General features: G+C 48.0%; 1 protein-coding gene across 3 annotated transcripts in view; it reads right to left on the bottom strand.

Moving 5' to 3' along the window:
• DPP6 (dipeptidyl peptidase like 6) overlaps positions 1-12,944 on the bottom strand; it is a 774,296-nt gene that overhangs the window by 459,813 nt on the left and 301,539 nt on the right. The window lies entirely within an intron of this gene.

The raw sequence follows: 12,944 nt of genomic DNA, 5'->3' as shown, positions 1-12,944 counted from the left end.
ACTCTTTTGCGACCCCATAGACTGTAGCCCACCAGGCTCCTCTGTCCCTGGGATGTCCCAGGGAAGAATACTGGAGTGGGTTTCCATTTCCTCCTGCAGGGGATCTTCCTGACCCAGGGATCGAGCCCGTATCTCTATGTTTCCTGCACGGGCAGGCGGATTTTCCTCATCACTGAGCCACCTGGGGAGCCCGTCTGTATTACTGGAGAAGGTAACTGAGGAACGGCCAGTCACCCTGGCGAGACGCACAATGCCCGGAATATGAAAATTCACACAATTACGTGTCATCGGGGGAAAGTGAAACACACACACCTCAAGACTAAGTATGAGGGACGAGAAAGGGAACGAGAAACGTGCTGTTCTGCCGCTTCCAGGGGAGGAGGAAGAGCTCGCATCTTCTTGGCAGGAGGGAAGAAGGCGAGAAGGCACTGCTGACCCTGGGTGAGTGGTCCCTTTCTGTCCAGCCTGCCTCCGGCTTTCTAAAATCAGATCTGCGGAAGAGACAGTGTGACAAAGGCACCTACAACTGTGGGTTTCATTTCAACAAGCTGAAGGGATGGAGACTCAAAATGATTCATTTCCCTGAATCCTATATCACTACCTGCTCCTCTGTCTGGACTGCAGCCCCCACAAGGTGAGGACGGAGCAGGAGAGCATCTCCTGAACTGATGTGTGCCTCCTGCCCCAAAGGGGAAGCTGTGTGGAGCCTCCCACCTCGGGACACCTCCACTGTGTAACCCCATCATTTAGAAACCGTGTGACCTATTTTATAAATGTGTTTTTGTGTTTTCCAAATACCAAGAGGAAGATGGTGCAATTTATTAGTATTAGATTGAATGGTATTTAAGTGTGATTTATTACTCATAACAAAATCACTGAAAAATCTGGTGTCTACACTAACAGCTGTTAACTCACTCATTAGGCAATGTGATCTATAGGTTTATATAACAATAAAATGGAAAGAAGGACAAACGTTAGAAGGAAAAGAGGCGTCAAGGAAAGCGTTCTTTGAAAAATTATACACATACCCTTGGCCACGAAGTGCAGAACCACCTCCTCGCAACAGAGATGGGCTTTGCAGTCACATTTCAGGTCTGCCACATCTGCTGAAGCATCACTTTTTCCAAGGGTGAAGTGGGTATAATAATAATAGGAGTGATGAAGATGAGTCTTGTATTAACTGACATAATACAGGTAAAACACTTTGAGAGCTAATCAGCACCTACCATGTGTTATATGTGTGTGAGTGTGTGTGTGTTTAGTTGCTCAGTTGTGTCCAACTCTTTGCAACCAGATGGACTGTAGCCCTCCAGGCTCCTCCATTTGTGGAATTCTCCAGGCAAGAATACTGGAGTGGGTTGCCATTTCCTTCTCCAGGGGATCTTCCTGACCCAGGGATCGACCCTGCGTCTCCTACACTACAGGCAGATTCTTTACCGTCTGAGCCGCCAGGGAAGCTCATGCGGTTTATTCATGTCAGCTATTGCTGCCACGATCGATTCTACTCCATTCAATACCTTGAAAATTAAAGGAAACATTTTTAAAGCACAGGTTTAAACAAAGAGATCACATGACCCAAGTTTTGGGTCTCCAATTTTAATAAACGCAAGAAAATATAAAAGTCATTTTAAAAAAACACAAGAAAATATAGACGGAATTAAAGTCCGAGGGATAAATTATCCACCATAGCCCGTGAACGGGGGAACCTGGAAGAATGTCAAGAGAACTGAGGACATTTCTGCAAGTTGGCTCTGTGATGGCTCATCACAGGACGAGGAGAGGGATAAACTGAAGAGCCCCAACAGGCATTCGGGGGCCACGCTGAGCGGGAAGTGATTCGGGGATTCTTGACTAGTTCATCGTTAAGCTGCTCATTCATTACAATTGTTCACAGAATATAAACAGCATTCGTGATTACACAGTATCAACTGCTGTCCCATCAAAGCACTAAGCCTTCCCTGCAACTCTCTGTCTAAAACAGATTGATGAATGACATTGGGTGGACCTAGAGATTGTCATACTAAATACCACATGCCATGTGGAATCTAAAGAAGTGATACAGATGAACTATCAAAAAAAAACAGACTCATGGATATAGGCAACAAATTTATGGTTACCAAACGGGAAGTGGGGGGAGATAAGTGAGGAGACTGAGGTTAACAGATACACACTACTACATAAAAAGTGAATAAATAACAAGGAGCTACTGTACAGCACAAGTAACTATACTCAGTATCTTATTATATAATAACTTATAACGGGAAAGAATCTGAAAAGGAACATACACATGAAACTGAATTGCTGTAAACCTGAAACTAATACAACACTGTGACTCAATCATACTTCAGTCAAAAATGAACTTATATCTATAGTTTGTCTTCTTATAAGCACCAACTCTAGCGTTTGAGCTTTGTGCATCAATCCTGATCAGCTAAGATGGGATTCTGTCCATGGGATCTCTGTCCATGGGATTCTCCAAGTTAACTTGATGTTTGCTTACAATGGTCAACACATTGCTGACCACCTAACAGCAAGGTGTTGTAACAGGTGCATCCCCAGGAATTTAAACCATTCCTCCTCTGCAGAAAAGACTGGCTACTTCTACTGTGACTTACCAGATGCACACTGGGCTTCCCAGGTGGCTCAGTGGTAAAGAATCTGCCTGCTAGTGTAGGAGATGCATGAGACACAGGTTCAATCCCTGGGTCGGGAAGGAGGAAATGGCAACCCACTCCAGTATTCTTGCCTGGAGAATCCCAGGGACAGAGGAGCCTGGTGGGCTACAGTCCATGGGGTCGCAAAGAGTCAGACACGAGTGCGTGACTAGCACACACCCAGAGATGCACACTTCCTAATCTACTGCAGTGAAAAATACAAAGCAGGGCGTGTCAAAGCAACCCTTCACTAGACAGGGACTGAACTTTAGATGAATATTTTAGATAATCTACTCATATTAATTGCTCGACAGATTATTGCTGAATTCAAAATGACTGTTATGCAGAACAGGCCCACTGACTGCAAGCAGCTTCCTGGGGACTCGTGGGAAGCGAGGTTTTCCTATTCTGCGGGCTCTTTAAGAAAAGCCACTGAGTAAACCTCAGTTCCACCAAGAGAGCGCTGCGAAGCCCCCTCCCCCTGGACAGGCAGCCAGCCATCGGCTCTTCCCCAATCCTCGTCCCCACCAACCGAACGACTGTATTAAAAATAAACCCGCCTGAACCCCCTGCTCGCCTGTCCTGTGATCCTGTCTGTGCTCCTTCCTTTCCCAGGAAATTCCAAATGAGTAGCATTTTCAATGCACAACACGTGCTGCTAACACCTCTCAAAGAAGAAAAAGCAGCAGCAGGCTGGATGAAATAGCATCTTCACCTTCAGCCTAGGCATGTTTGCTACGCTGGCAGTGACCACCGAGGACCGACCCCACAGCCCAACAAGCAAGTGCTTTATTTAAAAGGAAACAAATAATCTGGCCCGTTCGCATCCAGTCCAGGGCAAGTTTAGAAATCTGGGGTTGAAACAGCAATTCGGGAGGCTTAATAACCTCGGAGGGAGACGAACTGGCAGTGGTCCTTGCCTGGGGCAGGGTCCCGGGCTCAGGAAGAGAGAGGAATGGATGGACGCCGGAGGAGGGCGGAGGCTGGGCCGCTGTGGTGAAAGAGGCCCCGGGGTTTGCTTTCAGATCAGGTTCAGAAGAAGAAAGAAAAGAGGCCAGTGAAAGAGAGGGCGAGGAGCAGCCTTAGTGAGCATGAAAGAGGACATTGTGTCAGGCGCAGCGGTTCCCGCAGACTCAATGGGGCGTCTGTCCCTTCCAGGGCGCAGACATTGGCAAGACGGGGATGCTGGGTGCGGGAACCACGGCCCCGCTTTCTGAGGCTAAAGGGAGAAGCGACGCCGGGAGCCCGAGCACTCACCCAGAAGGTGCTGTTGATCGGACATCAGCACCGGCCCTGAGTGAGACAGCCCCGGCCTCACGGTTCATCTTTTCCTCCGAGCTCCTTTTCTCGTTTTGCTTTTTGGCTTGAATCCTTTGATACTGCACAGGTTGGCCGTATTCAGTCCTTCGTGTATGTTCCAGATGTTAAATTTCTCAGAATCACGGCTTTTCTGAGTTCTTTTTTCCTGATGCATTACCAAATCCCGTGACCCCGCAGACATCTGCCTTCATAAAAGGAAGGCTCTTGGGCCGCAGCACGTTCAGAAAAGGCCTTCAGACAGACTCACAGACTTGAAAATGAACTTATGGTGCTGGAGGGGGGAAGGGTCAGTTAGGGAGTTGGGGATGACATGCACACACCGCTATATTTCAAACAGATAACGGTCAAGGGCCTTCTGTACAGCACAGCGAGCTCTGCTCTGCCTGACGGGGGTGGGTCTGGTGGAGAATGGACGTGTGTGTGTCTGGCTGAGTCCCTTCGCTGTTCACCTGAAACTATCACAATGTTGTTAATCAGCTACACCCCAGTACAAAATAAGAAGTTTTTTTAAACAAGCTTTTCGGGTTATGTACCAGAGGGTTTTTGGGGACACCGAGGTTCTCAGAAACAGGCTTCTCAGGCCAGGTGGAGAGTCATGTTTGGGATGACGGTTCCCTTGGAATAAAACGATGCTTCTAGAGCCCTTTGGAAAAAAAAGTAAGCGACTTCTAACTTTGTCATCCACCTTTCTCTGTGACATCTTGGCGAACAATCTCATCTTCTGGAAGAAACGATCTGAATCTAGGCTAAAAATAAGCAAAATGCCATATGGAAAATATCTGCCGGAAGGCAAGACAACAAGTACACGCTTACTTAGAAACGTTGTCAAGGAGGAACCGCCCAGACGCCCCCACCGCGGCCAGCCTGACACCCGGGACCCAGAACAAAGAGGGCTGCGTTCAGTGAGGCACCATCTCAGGGGCACCAGGCAGGAGTCCCCCACCAGCAAATCCCTCCAGGACCCCCAAAGAGCTGCCCCGCGGCAGGCACTTCACATTCTACTCTGTCTGCCTCCTCCCTGGGCATTGCCCCGTCCCCAGTGAAATGCAAGCACTGCTCACAAGGGTGACTTTGTCCATCCTTATCTCTGGAGGGTGGTTTCACTGAACCACTTCCCGAGCACAGGGTTTGATAAGACCTGCCTGGGAAAGAAATCTGGCTGGTCCTGGGCGTCTCCCTGGGTGGGAGGTCCCAAGAGGGTGCCCTGAGCCCCATCAAGGCTCACGAATGCTGAGTTCCTTCAGAATTGGACCCCAACCTATTTAATCATTAGCCACGGAGCCTGGCAGGGATGTATCTGCTGTGCAGACAGCACCCTGCCAAGGATTCTAGATTTCAGACAATGTTTTCTGAAAGCTCCGATTCTGGGCACAGGCCATTATCATTCAAGAATTGACATTTTCTTCCCTTTTCTTAGGATACTGAAAACCACTCAGTGGTTTGACATTAAAACTTCTGGATTTAATCTGACTCTATGTTAGCAGCTGGTGGCTCAGTGGTAAAGAAGCCACACCCCTAGGGCAGGAGCTTCAGGAGACACAAGTTTTGATCCCTGGGTCGGGAAGATCCCCTGGATAGGGAAATGGCAACCCACTCCAGTATGCTTGCCTGGAGAATCCCACGGACAGAAGGGCCTGGTGGGCTACAGTCCGTGGGGTCGTAAAGAGTCGGACACGACTGAGAACGCACATATGCTGTTCACAGAAAGAACAGGAATTCTTAGGCAGAGGACTAAGGAAGTGCTGTGCTGACATGTGAAGATGACCCGAATGGACCAGGATTCTGTTTATGGGAGATGAGAGACCCAGCGACTGGGCGCCCAGAGTGACGTCATGCAGTCCAGCCTTCCTCCTCCTCCCCACCTCTGCAAGAGTTCACGCAGGTTCAACTTCGAAACGCGGAGAACTGATGAACCAGATATCGAGACTGACTTATCTTTTTATGCCTGGGATATTCTGAAGTGACCTTTGAGGTGCTCCGACATTTAAACAGCGCTTCTTTTCCACCCCAGCTCCTCCGGCCCCCACCTCACAGTGAACACCACCAGGCGCCCCCGGGAACTCCCAGCACTTTGATGCCCCTTCCAGCGGGTGACTCGCCTGGTGGAGGAAGCTACAGAGCAACCATCAGCTCAGGGGGCCAGAGCACGTCTGGCCCTCCATGGGGTGGTCCTGCCCGCGTGGACCCATGCTCCCAGCCTCCAGCTGCTTTCTGCAGTCTCCAGCTGAGGTCCTCCCCACCTCCTTTTCCATCATCAAAATCCCATATGGGCTGTCAGATGCCTCGCGTCCCGGACTCATCTGCCCACGAGGTTTTGTCCTCTCCACCGCTCTGACGATCTTGGTTTGTTGGTGAGAAAGACTGAGCTAGAGGGTGGGCAGGGGAGCTGGCGATCTTGTCCTCATCAGGAAAACGGTACGGGTCCACAGCGGGCTATGCCCTGGACAGCCGACCGCTGAGATGGAGACCACGGGCCCTGCCAGCTGGGGATTCCGCATTGGGTTTGAATCACATTTTGGAACTAACTATACACTCTGTCTTGAACGGTACTCCAAAGCGTGGGGCAGGTGTTACATTCGACAGCCCCTGGGGGGTCCCTGGTGCCCAAACAAGCCTGTGTCTGGGGGGCAGCATGGCTGAGCTTGAGAAGCCTGGAGGGTCAGCGCCCCACCACCAGGAGCAGCGTCCCCAGCCACCCCCTGCCTCTGGGGGGCCCTGTCCCTTGTCACACTCCCCTCCCTTCTCACCAAAGCAACACAGGCAAGAGCCCTTCAGGCACACCTGACGAGGCATCTAGTCCCGGCTATGCTGTTCTGTCTTCTGAGCCCAGTCACTTCATTTTCTCCAGATGCAATTCCTACTCCTATCAGGTAAGGGGCTGGGCTGTAGGTCATTTTGAGTTCCTACACGACTGCAGGGAAGCCTGGCACACTGCGGTCCCCGGGTCACACAGAGTCGGACACGACTTAGGGACTGCACAGCAACATACTACTGCAGGGTTTGATAACGTTGTCTCTCTTTTACATGGACACACAGGTACGGGCCTTCCATCTAAGCCATCTGAGAAAAGAAAAACCCACAGGATGGTTTATTACATCCTGCAGAGTGCCTAACTAAAAGCCATCAACGCTGTACACTGCATACATTTTATTAACATATTGATTGGGACTTTGCCACAAATGCCCATAGAACTGCAAATTAGAATACAAAACAGGGACACAGCTTCCGGAAGGCTGCACTCCTGAACAGCTGGCAACCTGTCAGTGTGGCCAAAGCACTGGGGCTGCAGCAACTGCTTCTACATTGTACTCGGATCACGGTGTATCAGTGGCTCAGCTGTCCCCGCCTCTTTGCAACCCCATGGACTGCAGCCCACCAGGCTCCTCTGTCCATGGGATTCTCCAGGCAAGAGTACTGAAGTGCGTTGTCATTCCCTTCTCCAGGGGATCTTCTCAACCCAGGGATTGAACCCGGGTCTTTTACTGAAGGCAGATTCTTTACTGTCTGAGCCACCAAGGAAGCCAATTCAGGAGCCTCTCGAATTGATTCTGCATTCTTAATCTACTGCAATCACTGTCTATTAAACACGTGAACTCTTCCCGCAGTGGGTATAGCTTGGAATCCTCCTGTCACGCTTTACAGGCTATATCTGCAAGTCCCGTGGACGCAAGGAGGTCCAACCAGTCCATCCTAGAGGAAATCAACCCTGAATATTCACTGGAAGGACTGATGCTGAAGCTGAAGCTCCGATACTTTGGCCACCTGATGCGAAGAGCTGACTCACTGGAAAAGACCCTGATGCTGGCAAAGACCGAGGGCAGGAGGAGAAGGGGACGACAGGGGATGAGATGACTGGGTGGCAATGTCAACTCAATGGACGTGAGTTTGAGCAAACTCTGGGAGACAGTGAAGGACAGGGAAGCCTGGCGTGCTGCAGTCCATGGGGTCACAAAGAGTTGGATGCGACTAAGCGACTGACTGACTCCACAGCCAGTGTGTGGAGTCTGGAGTCTGAACAACAACCACCTCTGCACATTATTTATAGGTTACCAATGTGTGCTATGCCCACAATTCACCTCAATGGCCATTTATACAACCCATAAGTGGCTTAGGTGGAATGATAACTACTCACAACTCAGGTGAGTGGCGTGGGGAGGTTTTTCTAAGAAATAGTCTCATTTGCTATGCTGAGCCAACAGTGCAGGGGACAGGAGAAGCACGTGTCTTGCACCTGCGTCCACGGGAAAAGCCTCAACATCAGAGTGATAATTCACACCTGTTGCTTCTTAGCCATGTGCTGAAAGTGGCCATGCGACCAGCCAGTGCGTGGAGTCCTCGTCCACCTTCACTAATTTCCCTTGAGGAAGTTTTCATTCTCCCCTCACCCATCACAGATTCTTACACATTTTCTACATTTAAGTCTTGGAAAAAAATGAAAAATCATCATTGAATCTCAAGAACAGGATTTCCTCGCACTGGAAACCTGAGCAACAAACACTCTGGAGCAGAAATAAGCTTGGAGTTGAACGTAAGGACCACTCGCAACAATAGCTGTGATTCCGCAGGGTGTTGCTGAGTTCCTACAGGCGTTTATTGAGCAGCTACTAGACTACAAACATCCTGGCTTTTCCCCCAGCCCGTGAGCATCCAAGCTGGGATTCAAGTCCGGGTCATCTATCATCTACAAATGTTCCACTGTGCACTTTGATGAGTTGGAGGTTTCAAATGACAGACACAAGGCTTCTGTTTGAAATCCAGGGGCCAAGATTAGTACCCACACCCAAAAAAAGACTCCTACAAAAAGCTGCAGAAGAGATAACTTCATAAACAAGGTCCTAATGTATAGCAAAGAGAACTATATTCAGTGTCCTATGATAAAACCAAATGGAAAAGAATATTTTACAAAAGCACATACGTATATACCTACAACTGAATCACTTTGCTGTACAGCAGAAATTAACACAATATGGTAAATCAACTATAACTCAATTTTAAAAGTCAATTTAAAAAGCTGAAAAATCTTTGTCTTAAAAATAGAAGAGGTAACTTCACTCTCCACCAGACCTCAACATCAGCTCCCAAATCCTTTGTCCTCCAAATATTTTCTAAGTCAAAGGGGTGCAGAATGACCCATGGCTTCTGTCTCCGTGAGTTTCCTCCTCTCTCCCTCGCTCCACAATGGGAACAAGTTTCTCGGGTTTACATGATAATAAAACATTCTTAACTGAGTAGTTTAACTTGCGTGGCTTCATTTATTCCTCCTGCAGCACACACTGACTGGTTTACTTCTCTGAGCCACTGCTCTATGAGATGCTATGAAATACAGAAGCGAGGCTCCTATCCCCCACATCACTTAGGGTCCAGTGGGAAGAACACGGAGCAGACAAGTGGGGACAACAGACAAGGTGTGTGCGGGTGCAGGAAGCCCACGAGGATGTAGGAATAATGCCTTCTGGATGGTCCCTAAGCAGCTTGTCCAGACATTTGTGAGCAAATGACTGTGACCCATTCTGATGGATGGTTACTTCTGCCTAGACACCGACCAGTAGCTCGTTGTCTTTTATTTCAAGATACCAACATATTTTCTTAATCTGCAGTCTTCACACTAAGGAAACCATCTGCTTCGGGCTGAGGATTACAAAGTCAGAATTCTCTCCCTCCTTGAAACTGCAAGGAGCAATTCCACCTTCGCTGGGTAGCAGTAATATGATGTAGTGTGTTGCCCCATCCCAGGCTCGAGGGGGAATCCAAGAAGGACAGTGGAGGAGCATCCAAGGCAACGTCTAACCCTCTTTCCTGGACTCATCGCCCCATGTTTCCATGAGTCACGAGAAGGCCAGACTGGGCCAGAGGAGGCTGCGGGACATGGCTTATGTTGACAAATGTAAACTGAGATTTTTAGACTTTGTAAGATCCTGTCTGCAAATGTTCTATCCAAGTTTATGAACCCAGAGAGAGTAACAGTGTGCATCAAAAAAAGAAGCATACAGTCAAAGCCTCTTCCTCCTTGAGAAAGATCACTTAGTTGTCCCCCATTTCAAAATACCCATTTGGAAAGGAAGGAAAAACTCAAAAGAAAAATTAGATAAATGCCATACATCTAGAGACAAAAACAATAAAGATGGACATATCTTTCCGGCCTTTTTTCTAGGCACTGTGTGTATGCGTTGTATTAATTTAGTAAAATAATAGGTGAGGCCACCTCCCTTTTTGGACAAAGTCAAGCTGGAGTTTGGCCCCTGGGCCAAGGTCACACTGACTGCCATGCCACCTGCTCGGTTTTTCACGGTCCCTTCTGGCTCAAAGCCCCTGTCACCACAAGCCCATCGACCATAGCTGGCCACTTCCTTCAAACATACGGTAGAACACTGCCCTCTTCCTTGACTTCCTCAAAATTATTCAACAAGGCCAATGGGGAGACAGCATGTTTCATCAAACGCTCAGGTCTTGGACAGGTTTATCCTGAAGACACAGACTTAAAACTTCACATCAGTCAGCTGTTTGCTTAAAAGGTTTTGGCTCTCTGCCCACTGGGTATTTCCCCTGGATCATGTCTCTGGCTTCTTATCACTGTTGCTTCTCATATACTCAATACTTCTTCTCTCCTACAATCTTCCAACTCGTCCTTTTGAACGTTCTCAGAAACTCAACTTGCCTTACCTCATTGTCCAGAGAAATTTCGCTCCCAAACCTGCCCAGCCCCCGGCCCACCCTGCATTTCCATTCCGCAGAGCTCCCCTTTAACAGCTCAGAGCCCTCCCCTGCCCCCCGTAAGTGGAAGGCAGCGACACAAGAATTGGGACCATAATAAGTATTATGCCACTGAACTCCTTTCTCTGCTTCACACTACAAACCTAACCCCAGCGGATGCAGGAACAGTTGGCTTAATTTTTCATTTTATTTTCAGCCCATTACACAAACACACACACACACACACGCATGCATGCACATGCACATAGAATTTGCACAATACCATCTGTATTTTTTGTAATATTTTCTTAATATAGAGGAAGTATTTCCATATATCCCTAAATACTTTTTTTCAGACATAATATGTCATGGTTGCCCAGGATATGCTACATTCTATTTTAATCATGTTTAATTCTTAAACCTTTATGTAACCTCCACCATGGATGTCCACTTCGCTCAAACAAAGGTGGAATGTTGCCCTTTCTATAGGTTCTTTATACATGTAAATGATGCTTTGATGAATACTCTTGCTTATGTATAAAAACTTGGCACACATGTGATCAATTCCAAAGCTTACATAACTAGAAACAGAATTACTAGTCAATGGAACCTCAATGTCAACAGCATCAAGAAGAATCAACTCATGCACAGATAGGTTCTGGATTGGGCTTCCCTGCTGGTTCAGTTGATAAAGGCTCCACTTGCAATGCAGGAGATGCAGATTCCATCCTTAGATCAGGAAGATCCCCTCGAGATGGAAATGGCAACCCACTCCAGTGTTCTTGCTTGGGAAATCCCAAGGACAGAAGGGCCTGGCGGGCTCCAGTCCATGGGGGTTGCAAAGAGTCGGACACGACTTAGTGACTGAGCACGCGTGCAGGATTAATTTTTTGTCTTTTGAAGACACAGAGTCACTTAGCAAGCTCTGCCATTACTACTAGATAAGAACAGTTGAGATGAAGATTCAGAAAAGATTCCCCAGTTCAGTAATATTTCACTCCAGGCTTAAGAAGACAGGTTGAAAATCATGTTAGCTAGTTAGCAACTACAGAAATGAAACTACGGAGTCTCAGAAAATAAAGCTGGAGTCATGGCCTTCATCAAGACCAAACTTGTATTCAGCATTTTTGTGACTTCCAAATTATGGATGAAAAGACCAAGGGAAACAGCAAAGATACAATCTCTGTTGTCATTATTAAATAATGTAGAATCTGGATTTGAATACGGGCTATTTTGATAATACTCCGAATTACCTGTAAGTGGTTTTCAAAGATTTCTCTCCTTTCCATTCGGACTTAATGCCGATCTACATCTCAGGACGTGTCTACAGTCAGGGATCCCTCAAACCTGGGTGAGGCCTCATCATGCTCGCATCTGTGATGAGGGGATTCACTCTCACCTCTCACAGGTCCTGCTTCCTGGACTTACCAACGATGCCCCGCCTCACTCACCGCCTGCCCAGAGAGAAGTCTGGCCTTTGTCCTTGGACCCCGGGATACAAGCTCCAAGACCTTGGAATGTCCTGCCTCATAACAACGTCTTCGCTTACCTGGTGATTTTGGGCTGCCAGACAGTCTAGGCTGACACCATTCAGGGTGGGCATTTGGGCCATATGGTAACAGCTCGAGCTCTGGAGGGGCTGGGAGGCCAAGGTCAGCACTTGGGTGTTCAACTGTGTCTACATGACCACATTCCCAACAAGAGCTCAGACACCAAGGCTCAGCTGAGCCTCCTGGTTGGCACTCTGTGTGTATTGTTGCTGGGAGCAGCTGGCATTGCCCATGAACCCACAGGGAGAGGGCGGCTGGCAGCCCCATGTCTAGAATTCTCCTTGACTTATGTGTCTCTTTCTTTCACTGACTTTAATCTACATCCTCTTGCTGTAATAAAGCATAACCATGAGTTTAAGGCTTTCTGAGTTCTGTAAGTCTTTCTGACGACTTATGGAACCTTGAACTTGCAGCTGATGGCAGAAGACAGATGGTCTTGGGGACCTCTAAATGCTTCAGTCTAGTATCAGGTGTGTTTGTTCCTGCATCACCATGAGAGGAACAGGTGACAGCTCCTATATGGGCACTGAAACATCACACCTCCGTTCCACCTTGCATCCCACAACTTCCCTCGCAAACAATCCATTCTAGCGGGTCAGGTATGAGGGAAACATCCTTAGAAGGGGAATCAGAATACAAAGGTTTGGGAAAAGCTAGCACCCACAAGAGAATCTGTGATAAGGTTTTTCTTTCCCTCCATTCTCCCTTTTAAAACAAGTGCTATATATAT

This window comes from Giraffa tippelskirchi, chromosome 10 (assembly GCF_054371585.1).
Source record: "Giraffa tippelskirchi isolate mGirTip1 chromosome 10, T2T-mGirTip1v1.2.pri, whole genome shotgun sequence".
NCBI lineage: Eukaryota > Metazoa > Chordata > Mammalia > Artiodactyla > Giraffidae > Giraffa > Giraffa tippelskirchi.
Note: the sequence above shows the minus strand (reverse complement) of the source record. Positions and strands in the feature narration are given on the sequence as shown.